The 15,712-nt window shown below is 30.9% G+C and overlaps 1 non-coding gene across 1 annotated transcript; it reads left to right on the top strand.

Annotated features, from left to right (window-relative positions):
- The first annotated feature begins 12,443 nt into the window (after positions 1–12,443).
- Positions 12,444–12,551, top strand: LOC127089740 (small nucleolar RNA R71). Its single transcript, XR_007791297.1, has one exon. It is a non-coding gene; the product is annotated as a small nucleolar RNA R71 (small nucleolar RNA).
- The last annotated feature ends 3,161 nt before the right edge of the window (positions 12,552–15,712 follow it).

Here is a 15,712-nt window from a genome sequence, read left to right as displayed (position 1 = left end):
GTCGTCTTACTCAGAGGGAAATATCTATCTAAGAACGCCTTTATAAGGCCATTCAATGTAGTAATGGAATTCGACGGTAGGGACTGTAGCCAAGCTCGGGCTCTGTCCCTTAAGGAAGAAGGAAAAAGGCATAGTCTAATGGATTTTGGATCAACGACATTGCTCTTCAACATGTTAACATACTATACGAACACGAAAAGATTCAGATTAGGATCATCCGTTGGGCTACCGGAGAACTGGTTCTGCTGTACGATTTGTAACAGAGAGGGTTTCAACTCAAAATTGTTAGTTTGGATCGTAGGGTTAATAATACTTGAATGTGGCTCGTCCTGGGATGGGATGACAAAGTCTTTATGATGATGATTATCATTATTCGCAGCGATTGGGATAATGTACTGGGTGCAAAGTTGTTCTAAACATCGTCTAATATGAAGAAACCCCTTGATTTTGTCTATTGGTTGCTCTAATCCGTCCCCAGAGTTGTGGGTACTTGGCATACAACCGAGAAAAAGAAAAAAAAATAGAATAAAAATGCGTCTTAGTCTATACGGCCCAATAATGTAGTTACGATATTGAGCAAACTGGTCCCCGACAACGACACCAAAAACATGTTAGGTTCACAATCGCACAGAAATATCGGTTATAGTATAAAAAGTGTCTAACCTACAGAGACCAATGTCAAATACCTCAATCTATCGTTACTTTGTGTATCTATGCCGATGAAAAAATATTTATGTTTTCAAAAAAGGGAAGATAAGTTTTTTTTTAATAAATAAGAATGGGAGACCATAATATGACTCACGTATACTAGGGGTGTTCGTGGTTCATGAATTGAATTGAATCGAACCATATTAATGGTTCAATGCAGTTTTTAAAAACCACTTCAGCAAAAAGTGGTTAATCTGTTTAATCAATTCAATTCGGTTTAAAACCAATTCAGAACCAGTTCATAATTTTAAACCAGTTTAATTTATTTAAATCAGTTTAATTTATTTAAACCAGTTTAAAACCAATTTTTTAAAAAGTTAGATTAATTTTTTCACCAAATTCTAGACTGATTTTTTTAAAAAAATGGTTTATATAGCAGTTTTTTTAAAAAAATGGTTTAAATATTTTGATTTAAATAGAGATTATTAACCTTGGGATTAAAATGACATCAAGAGTACTGAAGTATACCATCAATAAGAACATAGGTAAAATATATGAGCATGGAACACACAAGTCAAAAATAATTCAAAACAATAGGATAACAGAAGAAAATGCAAGTATTTCAATTTTCTTCATTGTCGTGAAGTATTATCACTAGGATAAATGCATCATATCATATAAATCATTCATAACTTTTGTGAAGGATTATTAAACAACAGAATCATTATAATTTTTGTGAAAATGTTATGATAATAATAACTGACTAAAAAATATTAAAAGATTATAATTAAAATATTTATCATTTTAATATAATGATTTATTAAGTTTATTGAATTTGTTAAATAATAGTATTTATATTTTAAATAAAATTGTGGAAAGAGTTTATAAGAGTTTAAACTGGTTTTTAAATTCAATTAGATTAATTGAATTGGTTAAAATAAACAATTCAATTTATTAACCATTTAAATGGTTTAAGTTTTTTATGGTTCAATTCAGTTCAGATTAGGTATTTGGATCAGTTAACCAAATTTTTGAACACCCCTAACGTATACCTATTGTATTAATTAAGTTGCGCTTTATAATTATAATAAGAATATATGTTTTTGTGCAAAAGAATTAAATTAAAGGCGCCGTCCTCCTTCACGAGTGCGTATTATAGCTTTGAAATCCTTTTTGGTAAATTAATTAACTTTTACCTGAAAAGTTACTTTTTAGTAAAAATTTCAATCTAAAGATTCCGCCAGCTTTCACATGTCCAGAACCGTATTTTAAACTTACAGACGCTCGATTTCGCGTATTCATCTATAAATTTAAAATAATTTTTTGAAAATTAGTAATTCCTAAATTAACTGAAAAAGCGCTTTCGATGTATTATAAAATTAATTTCCAAATTACCCACAGACAGATACAACATCTCCTCTTTAAAGGAGAGACTAGTATCACAATGTTATTACTTTCATTGTAAACTTTTATCGTTAAAATCAGAAAATTCAAATATAAAAATAATTCATGTTATTTTTATAATTATTACTATTTAATGGAGTACCTTTGGTACAACGATCCTCACATTCCGGACTCGACTGATGTAGCCGAACATGTTAAAAATGTAATACATGCGGTATATATTTTTCATGTTCATACTTAAGAAAAAAACAATAAACAATTGCATGTACGTAACAGTAAAACAAAGTAAGGGAAAGTAAGTAACCTAGAATGAATAACTTTGATTAAAATAATAAATTGATTCCAATTAAAAGCTCTATCCGATACAAAATGAAAAATAAAATTGTTGATAAGATTTTGGCATGATTAATTAAAATAGAAGCTACAATAGTTGCAAAAGGTAAACTACAAGCTCCGAAACTTAACTCTAAAAGGCGCAATATTGCTAAATGTGAGACAATAATTGCTTACAATAAGTGTTTTTTCTGCTTAAAATTAAAATCTAATTATTACATTAAGCTTGGATGATGAAACTATCCTAGAAAAGAGCTAGTTATAGTGTCAAATGAGTGCTGGTAACTGATAAACACGTGTACAAGTAATGTAGATAATGGAGAAAAACAATAACTTCTTCCTTAAAGTAGGTGAGAAAATTAGGATGACCCAGCATGACGGGTGTCGTGCTGGTGACGACAAGCCCATCACAATTCTGGGTTCCATGACGCATGTCATGAGGCTGACGACCAACCTGTCATGCTTTTGAAGTTCGTTGATTGTCGTCATGGGGCTGACGACCAGCCTGTCAGGCTTCTCAAGTAGATTTTCTTCATTTTCGTTGACTTTTCCATGATAGGTTGACCACTTAGAGGGGTGACGATTGATGTCTTTGTATAGTTCGTCATGATGACAGGCTACTTGTATTTGTTTTTTCGGTTTTCGCTGTTTTTTCATAGTTTCTTTTTAACAAAAGATTCTCACTGACAATTAATTGAAACATGAATATAATACCAGAATAAAACTACAAAAATCTATAAAATTGAGAAAAAATTCATGCAAGTCAAGTCAAAAACACAATATATTTCTAAGTTATCAATCTTCTTTATGTATGCCTTGTTTGGTTGGTGCGAAGAACACGCTTAGATTAGATCCTCTTGAAGGTATTGTTGTCTAACGAGTATTCGTTATGGTGGAAAAAAATTTAAACATGATTCGTTACTCTATGGACCTTTTTTCTAGAACCCTGGAGTCGATGTTTGCATAGTGTTGACCTTCTTGTCGTATGCCTCACTCGGTTGGCACAAAGGCATCACCTATAGTAGATCCTCTTGAGGGTATTATTGTTTAACGAGTATTTTTGATAAATGAAAATATTCTCATGTATGATCCATGACTCTAGGAACCTTTAACACCCTAGAGCCTACCTGTGAGGGGATTATTAGTTAAATAGCACCCATAATCGTCCTACCATGAGAAATCAATTTTCTCATGTAAGTATGTCTAAGTCTTATGTGCATAGACTTTCTATTATTCACTTTGGAGAATGCTCTAACTAAATTATTTTAACTATCACAATGTATCAACACTTTTGAAACATTGTCTTTTGCCAATGGAACTTCCAACAAAAGGTCCCTCAACCATTCAACTTCTTGACCAACGGAATCGAGAGCCACAAACTTTGATTCCATGGTTGAAATAGTAATACATATTTGTTTCTTGCTCTTCAAAGAAATTTCACCTCCATCTAGTGTGAATATTCACCCAATTATAGATTTATGATTTCTAACACTCGATATCCAATTCGTATTGGTATATCCTTATAATATAGCAGGAATCGTACTATATTGAGGCCATAATTGTTGTTTTTCCAAAATATAACCGAAATTTTTGTGATGGCCTTCCTATGCTCATCATCGACATTGCTAGTAAATATAGTCATTTTACTAACTGCAAATTCTATGTCGGGTCTAGTACATTGGGTCAAATGCTTTAGACAACCAATTTTCACTTGCATATTTCAATTGAGTTATGACTCTTCCATCATTTTGACACTGGGATCAAATGGAGTGGTCACTTCCTTAAAGCGTAAGTGTTTGAACCTATCAAACATTTTCTCAATATAGTGTGTTTGACTAAGTTCATAACCCCCGTTATTTCGCTTTACTTTGATCTCTAAAATTTTATTTTCGAATAAGTTCATAACTCCACTATTTCACTTTATTGATCTCTAAAATTGTGTCAACTAGCCAAGATCTTTCATCTTGAATGTGGAAGTTAGAAACCTATTTGTTTCTAATATTCCATTCATCTCATTGCTAATGAAGTTAGAAACCTTTTTATTTCTAAAATTTCATTCAGCCCGTTGCTAATGATATATCATATATTCAACATGGAGACATAGAAATATCACAATATTCTTACACAACTTTGTGTACATACACTTGTCACAAAAATCAGATGAAGAAATATTTTAGATGATCATATATGACGATGAAAGAAGGTTGTAGATGAAGTGAGAGATGAGATTCTGAGCAATTTAAAGTAGTATAGTATGAATTGCAATGAGTACCTTAGTTATCTTCACTTCTCCCAAAACTTCACTTGAATTTCTATGCTAAACCTTCTTGATCAACTTCTCTCAAATCTTTTCTTCTTTGATAATATTTGTCTTCATCAAAACTGAACTTGATATAAGATGTATTCTTCCCAATCTCCAATTTTTTATGATAACAAAATATTTGAGTTTGTGTTTTGATAATGATTGAAAAGTCTCTCCAAAAGTTTACAATGACAAAGTAAAACTGAAATCATATAACCTTTTGGTTTCTCCATGTAAAAACTTCTCATCGAGATCTCTATGATGTTTTGACATCCATTTGATGAACTCCTAGAAAGTTAGTGCAAACAAAACTCTAATTTTTTATGTGTTTGCTTCTAGTGTATACGTATCAAAATAATCAACACCTTCCTTTTGTCTAAAACCTTTGACTAGCTAGTCATCTATTCATTGTATGTGTTTAGTGTACCACCATTGTGATACTTCCTTCTAAACACCCATTTTTATCCAATGGATCCTGATCTCTTAGGTGGATCAACAAGTTCCTTAGTATGGTTTGACATTACAGAATCCATTTCGTCTTGGATAAAATCATGCTAAAATGATGAGTCCTTTGAAGTTACTACTTTCTTGTAAATCCTAGGATCATCTTCCACTTGAAGAATAATGGAATTTTACGAACAAAATTCTCACTATTTCTATTTGATATAAAAAATAAGCCAAGAAACGATTTTTTCGGTCCTAGATCCTTAGCATTTCATAATCTCTTGTTTATTCTAAGTTCGTGTTGTTTTTCAACAATCCATGAAGAACTTTCGGTTTGTGTTTCAATAATCCGTTAAGAACCTCCTCGTGAGGTTCTTTAATTGTGGAAATCTCGAATTCCTTATCATCCGTGATAAGATTCTTAAAATTCCAAATCTCGAGATTCAATAGCTGTATTAAACTCCAAATTCATAGGTCTATATAAGTTATGATCATTTTTTAGATGATCTTTATATGTCTTGTAATAATATGTCTCATTTAGCACAAACATCTTATTCACATATAATCCAAATCAAAATTGAATTGCATAATTTAGTATCATGAAGTTTAATAAATTTACCCACTAAACATTTTAGTGATTGACACATTTTTTACTATAATAAATTCAAAATTAACTGTAATAATAATATTACTAATAATATTTATAATACTATTTAGAATGGAACATAATAAAAATTAATATACAGATATAATTATTATTATTGAAACTTTATTATTTTTGAAACATTAAAAATGAAATATTATTTTCTTTTCCTACTAGCATTGAGAGGAAGAAAATTTATCAATACAATTAACACTTCTTTTGATAATTGACGCTAGTTATAAAATCTACATATGCATATCTTTACAATTAATGATGAAATATATATATATATATATATATATATATATATATATATATATATATATATATATATATATATATATATATATATATATATATATATATATATATATATATATGAAAAGGCTCCACATCTTTTTTTTGGAGCATTTCAATTTTGATTAACGATGCGATGGTCTGTTTATAATTGAAACTGATATCGTCTTTTTTTTCCAACTCCATTGATTGCAATTTTTAAAGAATTTATTCATAATCTAATATATTTCAATAAGACAATATTGCACAAGAGAAACTTCAAAATCAAAATTCAAGGGCCACCCCGCCCCACTTCTCTAAGACACTACCCTGTTCAATTATGAATTGACAGAAAGAATCATTTCAACCTTCACAACCAATTTATATAAAAATAACTTCACAACCTTCTCAACCGATATATTCATATTAATTATATATTCATTTAAACAGAGCTACAAAAAGTTAATGAATTGTTTTCATTATTTAGCGTATAACATATATTTGAATCATTCACTCTAGACAACTTTAAACGCCAAACAATCGTCAAAGTGACTCTCACAAAACATATTCAATTAATGTTCAAATTATTTTAATATTAATTAAATATTAAGAAAAAATAATAATATTGTAATCATGTTCTGATACCAACTATTAGTTTAATTTTATTTAAAATCTTTATATTATGATTTTCACAGGACTTTAATATCTATTAGAAACAATAAAAACATATCCGAACTCATTTGACGATTTTTTTTATGTTTAGAATGTGTCTACGACATAGCAGTTTGTTCTTTGATCCTTGAAACGGAAGTCTCGGTTGTCATTACTTGACATACTATAAGATTATTAAAAAATTGTAGTGTTTCAAATTCTGTAATATTTCACGAAATGTTGTCTATTTCTGAATTCAAAATAATTACCGTATACTGCAACACTTTTCAAGTATTGCCTATTTCTGTATTAAAATATTAAACTTCACTTTTATATTTTCTTATCATTTTAAAATACACTCAAAATTATTAATCGTTAATAACTTACTAATTGAAGTATCAATGATATAATAAGCACAATAAATTGACGGGGATATGTTGAAAGTTATTTGCAGTGATGTAAAATGTGTATTAAATTAGTCAATACGTACATGACTCTTCACCCTCAAAATCCTCGAACTTGTCATTTTAAGTAGGTTCAATCTATATATTGTCTCTGAAAAAATTCATTTTATAGATTCATTGAATGATAAATATATATGTTGTATATATGAATCAGATACATAAATCATTGAATAAATGTATAAAGTGAATTTTTTTCTTATAATAAAGATCTGAGATAGTACATATATTTCTATATATCCAGTCTTTCACGTTAAAGTCTATTTCATTAAAAAAATTGTCATGAAAAGTGAAATACATAGAGAAAAGTGAGTGCAGTGTAAAAAGAAAGTCGAAAAATATATTTAACTATTTATTATTATAAAAAAATAAAAAGTATCCATTTACATATAAAATGGGAGAAAAAACAAACTTTTCTTAGTATATAGGAGATAGCTACCTAATAGTGACATGGGTTTTATTGTTGTCTATATTATAATTGATCTCTTCTTAAATTGGCATTATCGTCCAAAATTTAGTAACCGCATAGCAATATCAAATATTTTAATTACTTTATCATTTTCTAAATCTTAGGATCAATTTGATATAAACAATATAATATATTTTTATCAAAAAATTTAATATCGCATGTATTAGAATTTATTTTTCCAATATTTTAATTTTTATGAAAAACAATAATAAGAACTTACCTATGATGACGATTATTATTTTTGATTTTTGATATAAAAACCTTGATTGTCATTATTTGTAATACTATAAGAGTGTTTGTTTTAAGATTCACAATTATATTCCTTGGAATAATATTCTCAAGATTATTATTACCAGGAATATTATTCCTACTCATGTTTGATAGAGATTTAAGTTTCTTAAGAATAATTATAAATTTTATTTGATTTAAAATTATAAAAAATTTAAATTAAAAATAATATGAAATATAGTGGGAAGTTATAGTTTGTTGAACTTATTTTCATGGAAATGTTGTATTCCCATCCTTTTAAGCATTGGAATAAAAATAAAAAATTCATGTGTAAATAAGATTCATAGGAATAAAAGGTTTCTTGGAATAATTTATAAAACTTGAATCAAACATGAGAATATTGCATTTCCACAATCATATTTCTGAGAATATTATTTTAAACCTTGAAATAAACACACCCTAAGATTGTTAAAAAATTGATTATAAATTTAAGCACTTTCAAATCGTCTTAGAGTTTGTACGTAAAAATATGCATGATAATTTAATTTATACTCAAGTTTGTAGAAGACCGATGAAAATTCAAATGTCAGAAAGATGAAATCCAAAATTTTGTATGAAGAGGATATGTTTTTCTAATGTATTTTTTTGAATCTGAAATGCTCAGTTTATAGGGCAAAGTTGTGTTATTTATTAGGTTGCAACTCTTGATGAAACACACAGTAATACATTGTTTCGCCACAGTAATACATTTTCAAACGTTGCACTATTTGGCCTACAACAATAATTTTAAAAAATTGTACTATTTCAAATTCTGTAACATTTCACAAAATATTTCTGAATTTAAAATATTTACTGCCTACTTACTATAAGACTTCTCCAGTGTTACTTATTTCTGTATTAGAATTTTAATTTTCACTTTCATATTTTTTTGTGATTTAAAAAATATTTAAAACTATTAATTGTTAATAATTTACTATACAAAAGAAGAATATATAATAAGCACAATAAATGTTGAAAATTCTTTGCAGTGATGTAAAATGTGTATTAAATTAGTCAATACATGCATGACTCAATCTATCTTAATAGTGAGATAGGTTTTATTGTCGTGGCTATTATAATTGATCTCTTTTTAAATTGGCATTATCGTCCCAACTAAGCAAATGATAGATGGGTGAACCTATTACTTTGAATATATTTTATGAACCAATGACAAAATAATCACAATAAATAGATTGTGATGTGTTGAAAATTATTTGCAGTGGTGTAGCAGTCTGTATTGAATTAGTTAATACATGCACCTGGGGTGGAACCAGAGAGTCTCAACCAGGGGTCATTTCAAGTCGGCTTAAAGAAATAATGGCAACAAGTAACATCCATAATAATAACATTGTTAGTTTGTTATATATTGCTCAATCTATATTTTTTATAATAAAAAATAAAATCTCTTACTCAGAATATATATATATATATATATATATATATATATATATATATATATATATATATATATTGGTAATGCTAATACACACCTATTTGACAATTAGAAAGTGTACCAATAAAAACATTTCTCTTTTGTTATAATTAATTAAATTTAAGTTAACTAATGTAATGTTTTTTTCTTTTTGTTTTTCTCTCTCTCTTTGTCTATATTAATGGTTACTGTAGCAAAAATTGAAGAAAAAAAAACTCTATTTTTGTGTGATTTATTCATTTTAATAATCAATTTTTAAAAAATGATAATTTTATAATTAAGTTGTTACATGTTTCTGAAATACAATATAAAAGAATTTATCTAAATTATTTTTCAAAATAACTTTCTTGAAATAATATTGAATATTAAGAATATAAAATTTAATATAAATTGTTTCATTAAAAAAATGATCACTAAAAATGGTATTTAATTTGACATTAATAATTTAATATTAACTTTTTCAAATGACCAAGAATATTTTTTTTTACAATCAATTTAAATTAAGGTTAGTAATGTAATATTTCTTATTTTTTATATTAATGATCTTTGTAGCAAAAACAAAAGAAAAAACACCCTGGGTGTGTGATTTTTTGGCATTGTAGTGATTTGTTTTACTGAAACGATTCTATAATCATGTTAGTATATGTTCTTGAAATACAACATAATTTTTTAAATTCTTTTTAAAACAACTTAATAATATCCTAAATAAACAAAATAATTTTAAAAATGACTTTCATTGTTTTTTCCTTAAAATACACCACACAAAATTTTATTTTCACTTTTTTAATGAAGCAACGTATGAAGCAACGTTCCAGACAAGTTAATTAAACACAAGTAATATTATTAAACAATTAACTATTAAAATTAAAAAATAATTGATTACTAAAATAAAAAAATCACACAAAGATAAAGTATTTTCCTTCAAATTTTGCTACAGAAATCATTAATATGAACAAATGGAGAGAAAATCGAAAAGATAAACAAAATTATATTAATTAACATAAATTTAATTAATTATAAGGAGAAAAAATATTTTTATTGGTCTAGTTCAAAGCTCCTTGATCGCAAGCACACAGATGAGTTGATTCCCTTTAGGTCACTCAAGGTATATTTTATATTTTAAGGCAACGAGATATCTCTTCAAAACATCGAGTAACTTATCGGTCTCATCTCTATCAAGGCTATCATTGACTATAAGATGGTGATTTAGCTCAAAATCTAAAAACTCATATCCAAGGGTTTTTAGTAACTCCTTAAGCTTTACTTTTGAGTTCTTTATGTCAGACATCGGGTTGGGGTCAAAGCGAGGCATTGATCTAGACCTTTATCTAATAACACCTCAGCCTCAGCTTCCTCTATATCCAATATAGTAGGCGCAACTGGCTCTTTAGCAGGAGGTGCCTCTAGCGACAATTCTTTCAAACATTCATTGTTGATGTCCATAAAACAACATGAATCATCGATAGCTGGAGTTTTCATAAACTGGGAAAGAATAAACTTAATTTTCTCCTCACCGGCCTCAAAAGTAAGTTTCCCTCATTTTACATCAATAATCGCACCAGAGGTGGCTAAAAAGGGTCTTCCTAATAAGATCGGAATGTTGGAGTCTTCCTTTATGTCCGTCACTATAAAGTCAGTAGGGATGTGCAGCTGGCCGATCCTAACTAGAATATCTTCCAAAGTACCTACGGGATACTTGACTGAATGATCGTCCAGCTGCAGTGACATCTTACTGGGATTTCAATCACCTAAATTTAGCCTCTCACAGATCGGGAGAGGCATCAAGCTTACGCTAGCTCCTAAATCACAGAGGGCATTGTTGATGACAAATTTTCCAATTACACATGGAATGGAAAAAATTCCTGGATCTTTCAGCTTTGATGATATATTGTTTTGTATGATAGCACTAAACTCTTCAGTGAGCGCCACCGTACTATCATTGTCAAGCTTCCTCTTATTGAGTAATATCTCCTTGAGGAACTTAGCGTATGAGTGAATTTGTGTAATGACCTCCATAAAGGAAATAGTAACATGGAGCTTCTTCAAGAGCTCTACGAAATTTTTAAATTAATCCTCTGTCCTAGACATAACAAGTCTCTGAGGGTATGATATGTGTGGATTATATAGGGGATAAGGTACATATGGGTTTTCATTCTCAACTGTCTCCTTAACTTTGGGTGTCGACCCATTATCACCTTCTAGTGCTCTTATCGGGGTACTGTCATTAATTCTCTCTGCTACTTTCTCAACTACTCGTCCTATTGTCGGGTCTCTAACTCTAGGATGAACTGGTCCATCTAATTCCGTCCCACTTTGCAGTATGATGACATTAGTGTGGCCTTTTGGGTTTGGTTGTGGATGGCATGGAAAAATACCTGCAGGGGCAGCATTCCCCGCTTGTTACTGGGCTACTTGAGAAATCTGAGTCTCAAGAATCTTCTTGCGTGTAGTCCTGGCATCAACATTATTCGCCAATTGTTTTATTAGCTCATTAGTATGAACTTATGGTTCATAAACTCCTTTTTTGTTGAGTCTGGGACATGACAAAATTCTCCATCATGAGCTCCTGATTAGACTTTTTAGGTGAAGAATTTTGAAAACCAGGGGGAGTAGTAGGAGGTGGGCTTGGTGTAAAAAAACATTTTTGTTATTATAGGAGAAATTTGAATGATTCCTCCATCAAGGATTATACATGTTAGAGTAGAGGTTATCCTACGCATATTTGATTTGGTCGTGGGAAGCCTTAGACAATAATTGACAGTCATATGTGGCGTGCCCTTCGACTCCATAGATCTCACTGAGGGGGGCTATTGCAGCTACGGTAGCCGCAGGAGTAATGGTTAGGTTATCAATCTTCTATATGAGGGCATCTATCTTAGCATTCATATGATCTAGGCTTTTCACTTCTTACATCTTGCCTTTCATTTGAGACATTTCAACAGGGGTGCGCTCGCTACCCCACTGATAATGATTTTGGGTCATGTTTTTAATAAGTTGGTAGGCCTCAGAGATGGGCTAGTCCATCAAAGCCCCTTCTTCCTGCAACATCAACTATCATCCTCATGTTATAGAGGAGATCATTATAGATATCATTGATAATTATCCACTTCTCTAGGCCATGACGCGGACAAAGTCTCGTCATGTCTTTTTACCTTTCCCAGACTTCAAAGAGGGACTCTGCTTCAGCTTGTCTAAAACAATTGATTTGGTTTCTTAAAACTTCTGTTTTAGACGGTGGGAAATATCTAAGAAAACCTTTTTGAGCTCATTACATGTAGTAATTGAATTAGTCGGGAGGGACTGTTACCAAGCTATGGCTCTGTCTCAGAGGGTAAAAGGGAAAAAGAAATAATTGAATAGCTTCGGGATAAATGTCATTACTCTTCAACATGTCAGCATACTGAAGTAACACAAAGAGATGCAGATTGGGGTCCTCCGTATGGTTTCCGGAGAACTGGTTCTGTTGCACGATTTATAGCAGAGAGGGTGTAAGCTCAAAGTTATTAGCTTGAATACGTGTTGGAACAATGCTCAAATGAGGCTCGTCTTGAGATGGGACAACATAGTCCTTAAGAGGACGCTCATTTTTTATCGCAGCCATTGGAATGTTATATTGGTCGCAAATTTGTTCTAATTTATGCCTAATTCAGATAAAACGCTCGATTTTGTTTATCAGTTTATCTAACTCGTCCCCGGATGAGCGGGGTACTTGGCATACAATTGAGAAAATGGGAATAAAAGAATAAAAAGAATGACTTTGTCTATATGGTGAAGCAAAGGGATCATGATATTGACTAATGATCCCCAACAACGGCGCCAAAAACTTGATAGGTCCGCAACTGCATGACAACATCGTAGTAATAAAAAGATATTGAATCCACATACACCAAATTTTAAACGGGTTGTTCTCTATAGCTACAGTATAAATCTAAGGCTAATAATAATAATTTCTGATGCAAAAGAACTAAAATAAGCTAGTTTAGAAAATAAATTAAAGATGTAGACCAGAATGTGGCTCTCATCGAGCAACGCTACTCGCAGAATCATGTTAATTTATAATTAAATTAAGATAATGTTTTCTCATAAGAAAAAGAATTAATTTAAAGTAATTGACCGCTTTCGCGCAGCCTGAACTAGGTTTTAGCCTAAAATCTATATTGTCGCTTTTACGTGTTCAACGTGTTAAAGTGAAAAACTTCTATTTTTGAAAATTAATTACTTTTAATTAATTGAAAAGTTGTTTACGGTGAAAAAATAAGTTTAAAGGTATTACCAGCTTTCGCTCGTCTAATATGATATTTTAAGCGCATAAACGCCCGCTTTCGCGTGTACGTTTATGTTCTTAAAATCCCTTTTTAAAAATAATTAGTTTTACAATTTAAATAAAAGATGCTTTCGCAATGCAGTTAATTAAAATATGATTTTTCTCTAAGTTGGATATAAATTATGTTCTTTCGAATCGGAACTGATATCTCTAAATTAGTTTCTAAGAATTTAGCCGAACATTATTAATAAAACAAAATCAATATTGAAAATTATGTAAACATGTTTAACATTCTAATTATAATAATAAAGTAATAGAGACACATGCAAGTAGTAATGAAAAAAAGTAGCAAAAGGAGTAAATGAGAAAAATCTAAAATTGAGTGAATATGTAAATAAGAAAGAAAAGCTCCAAAAACTAGTACTGAATAATTGCTAAATGAAATTCCAAAAATTTAATGCCATTAGGATTATAACATAAACGAACCAAATGTAAATACGAAAATTGCATAAATTAACTCTAAGGTGCACTTATCTCTCAATGTGAGAAAATAAGCGCTTTTACAAAATTGAATTTTCTTCCTAAAATAAATTCTAAAGAACTTGGATGGAAAAACTTATTTTTAAAGACCTATTTATAAAGATAAAATTTGTACAAGAGTGTTCCAAAATGTGCAAGAGGTAGTGGAGAGAGAGGTGGAAAACTACAGAACTGCAGAAAACATGCCTTAATTTTCAGAACTGCAGAACCATGACGATCGTCATGGCTCTGATGCACTGGCCGTCACAGAACATGGAGGAATGACGGGATTCGTATGGGTGATGACATACTCGTCATCCATCTTGCGCTCAAACTCTTCAGTTTTTGTCTTCTTGTGCTGAAGCTCTAGGCCTGCAACGTCATGACAGGCGTCATCCTTGCTAGTTGGACGCCATACCATTGCAGAGTTTCATTTTTGCTCCCGCTTTTGGTGTTTCACACCATTCCTTAGCATGAACACTCCTGCAAGAAAAACACCTGAAACGTATACCAAGTACAAACATAAAACTATAAAAAAGGAAAGGAAAAAGACTCAAAAAAGGATATGAATCGAGTTAGAAACGCGATACTTTTCTGAGGTACCAGCGCCCTTGATAAGATGATGATTGTCATGGTTGTGAAGAGTAGTCCATCAACGTTTTGAAGTTCACTGACGATCGTCATCTGCATGACGACCAACCCTTCATGCTTCTAGAGGGGGGTTTTTCCAATATTTAAACGGTTTAGCACCAATTTTTCTCTCTCATTAGGTTCCTCACTCTCCCCGCTTCTACTACAATTAATCTTCTTTATTGGTATTAGATGATAATCAAACAAAATAAAACTCGCGGGTTGCCTCACATGCAGTGCTTCATTTTATGTTGATAGCTTGACTCAATTATGCTCATCCATCAAGAGGGACAAAGGATCAACGTTAGTGCGTTAAACACTGACCATTTAAGAAAAACTTCCCAGTGGAGTTGCTATAAACATCCACTGCTCTTGATTCACTAACTCTTGTCACTTCAAACGGCATTGACCATCTAGACCATAGTTTCCCAGGAAATAACCTTAACCTAAAGCTAAACAATAAAATAATCTCGCCTTCATTAAATTTTCTCATAGTTATGCATTTGTATTACCACTTATTTGTCCTTTCCTTATATATCAGGGCATTCACATACACATCCAAACACAACTCCTCCAGCTCTTGCAAATTGTCGCAACCTAAATGCGAAACGAAACAACCGGCGAAAAAAGAAATGACAGAAGAGTCGCCACCGTGCGTTATTTATCCCAAAGGAGGGAAAGGAAACGCTCGAAGTAAACCTGGAAAAAGAAAAGGAAAAGACAAGGTCTCGCAACCAAATCTTGGGTTCGGGAGTCGATTATGCGAAAGGAAGGTATTAGCACCCCCTACGTCTTCGTAGTACTCTACGGGATCCACTCTTGTTGTTCTTGTCTAAAGGGTGTGGGTTTATCTGATGTACTATTTACTAAAAGAGGGGTCAAAAGAAAATGACTCGCACGGATGTCGCATCCACTGCATACGTATCTCATCTGAATATGAGAATCAGAGTCTTCGTAGCTCGGCTACCT

This window comes from Lathyrus oleraceus, chromosome 5 (assembly GCF_024323335.1).
Source record: "Lathyrus oleraceus cultivar Zhongwan6 chromosome 5, CAAS_Psat_ZW6_1.0, whole genome shotgun sequence".
Lineage (NCBI taxonomy): Eukaryota > Viridiplantae > Streptophyta > Magnoliopsida > Fabales > Fabaceae > Lathyrus > Lathyrus oleraceus.
This window is presented reverse-complemented; position numbering and strand designations above follow the sequence as displayed.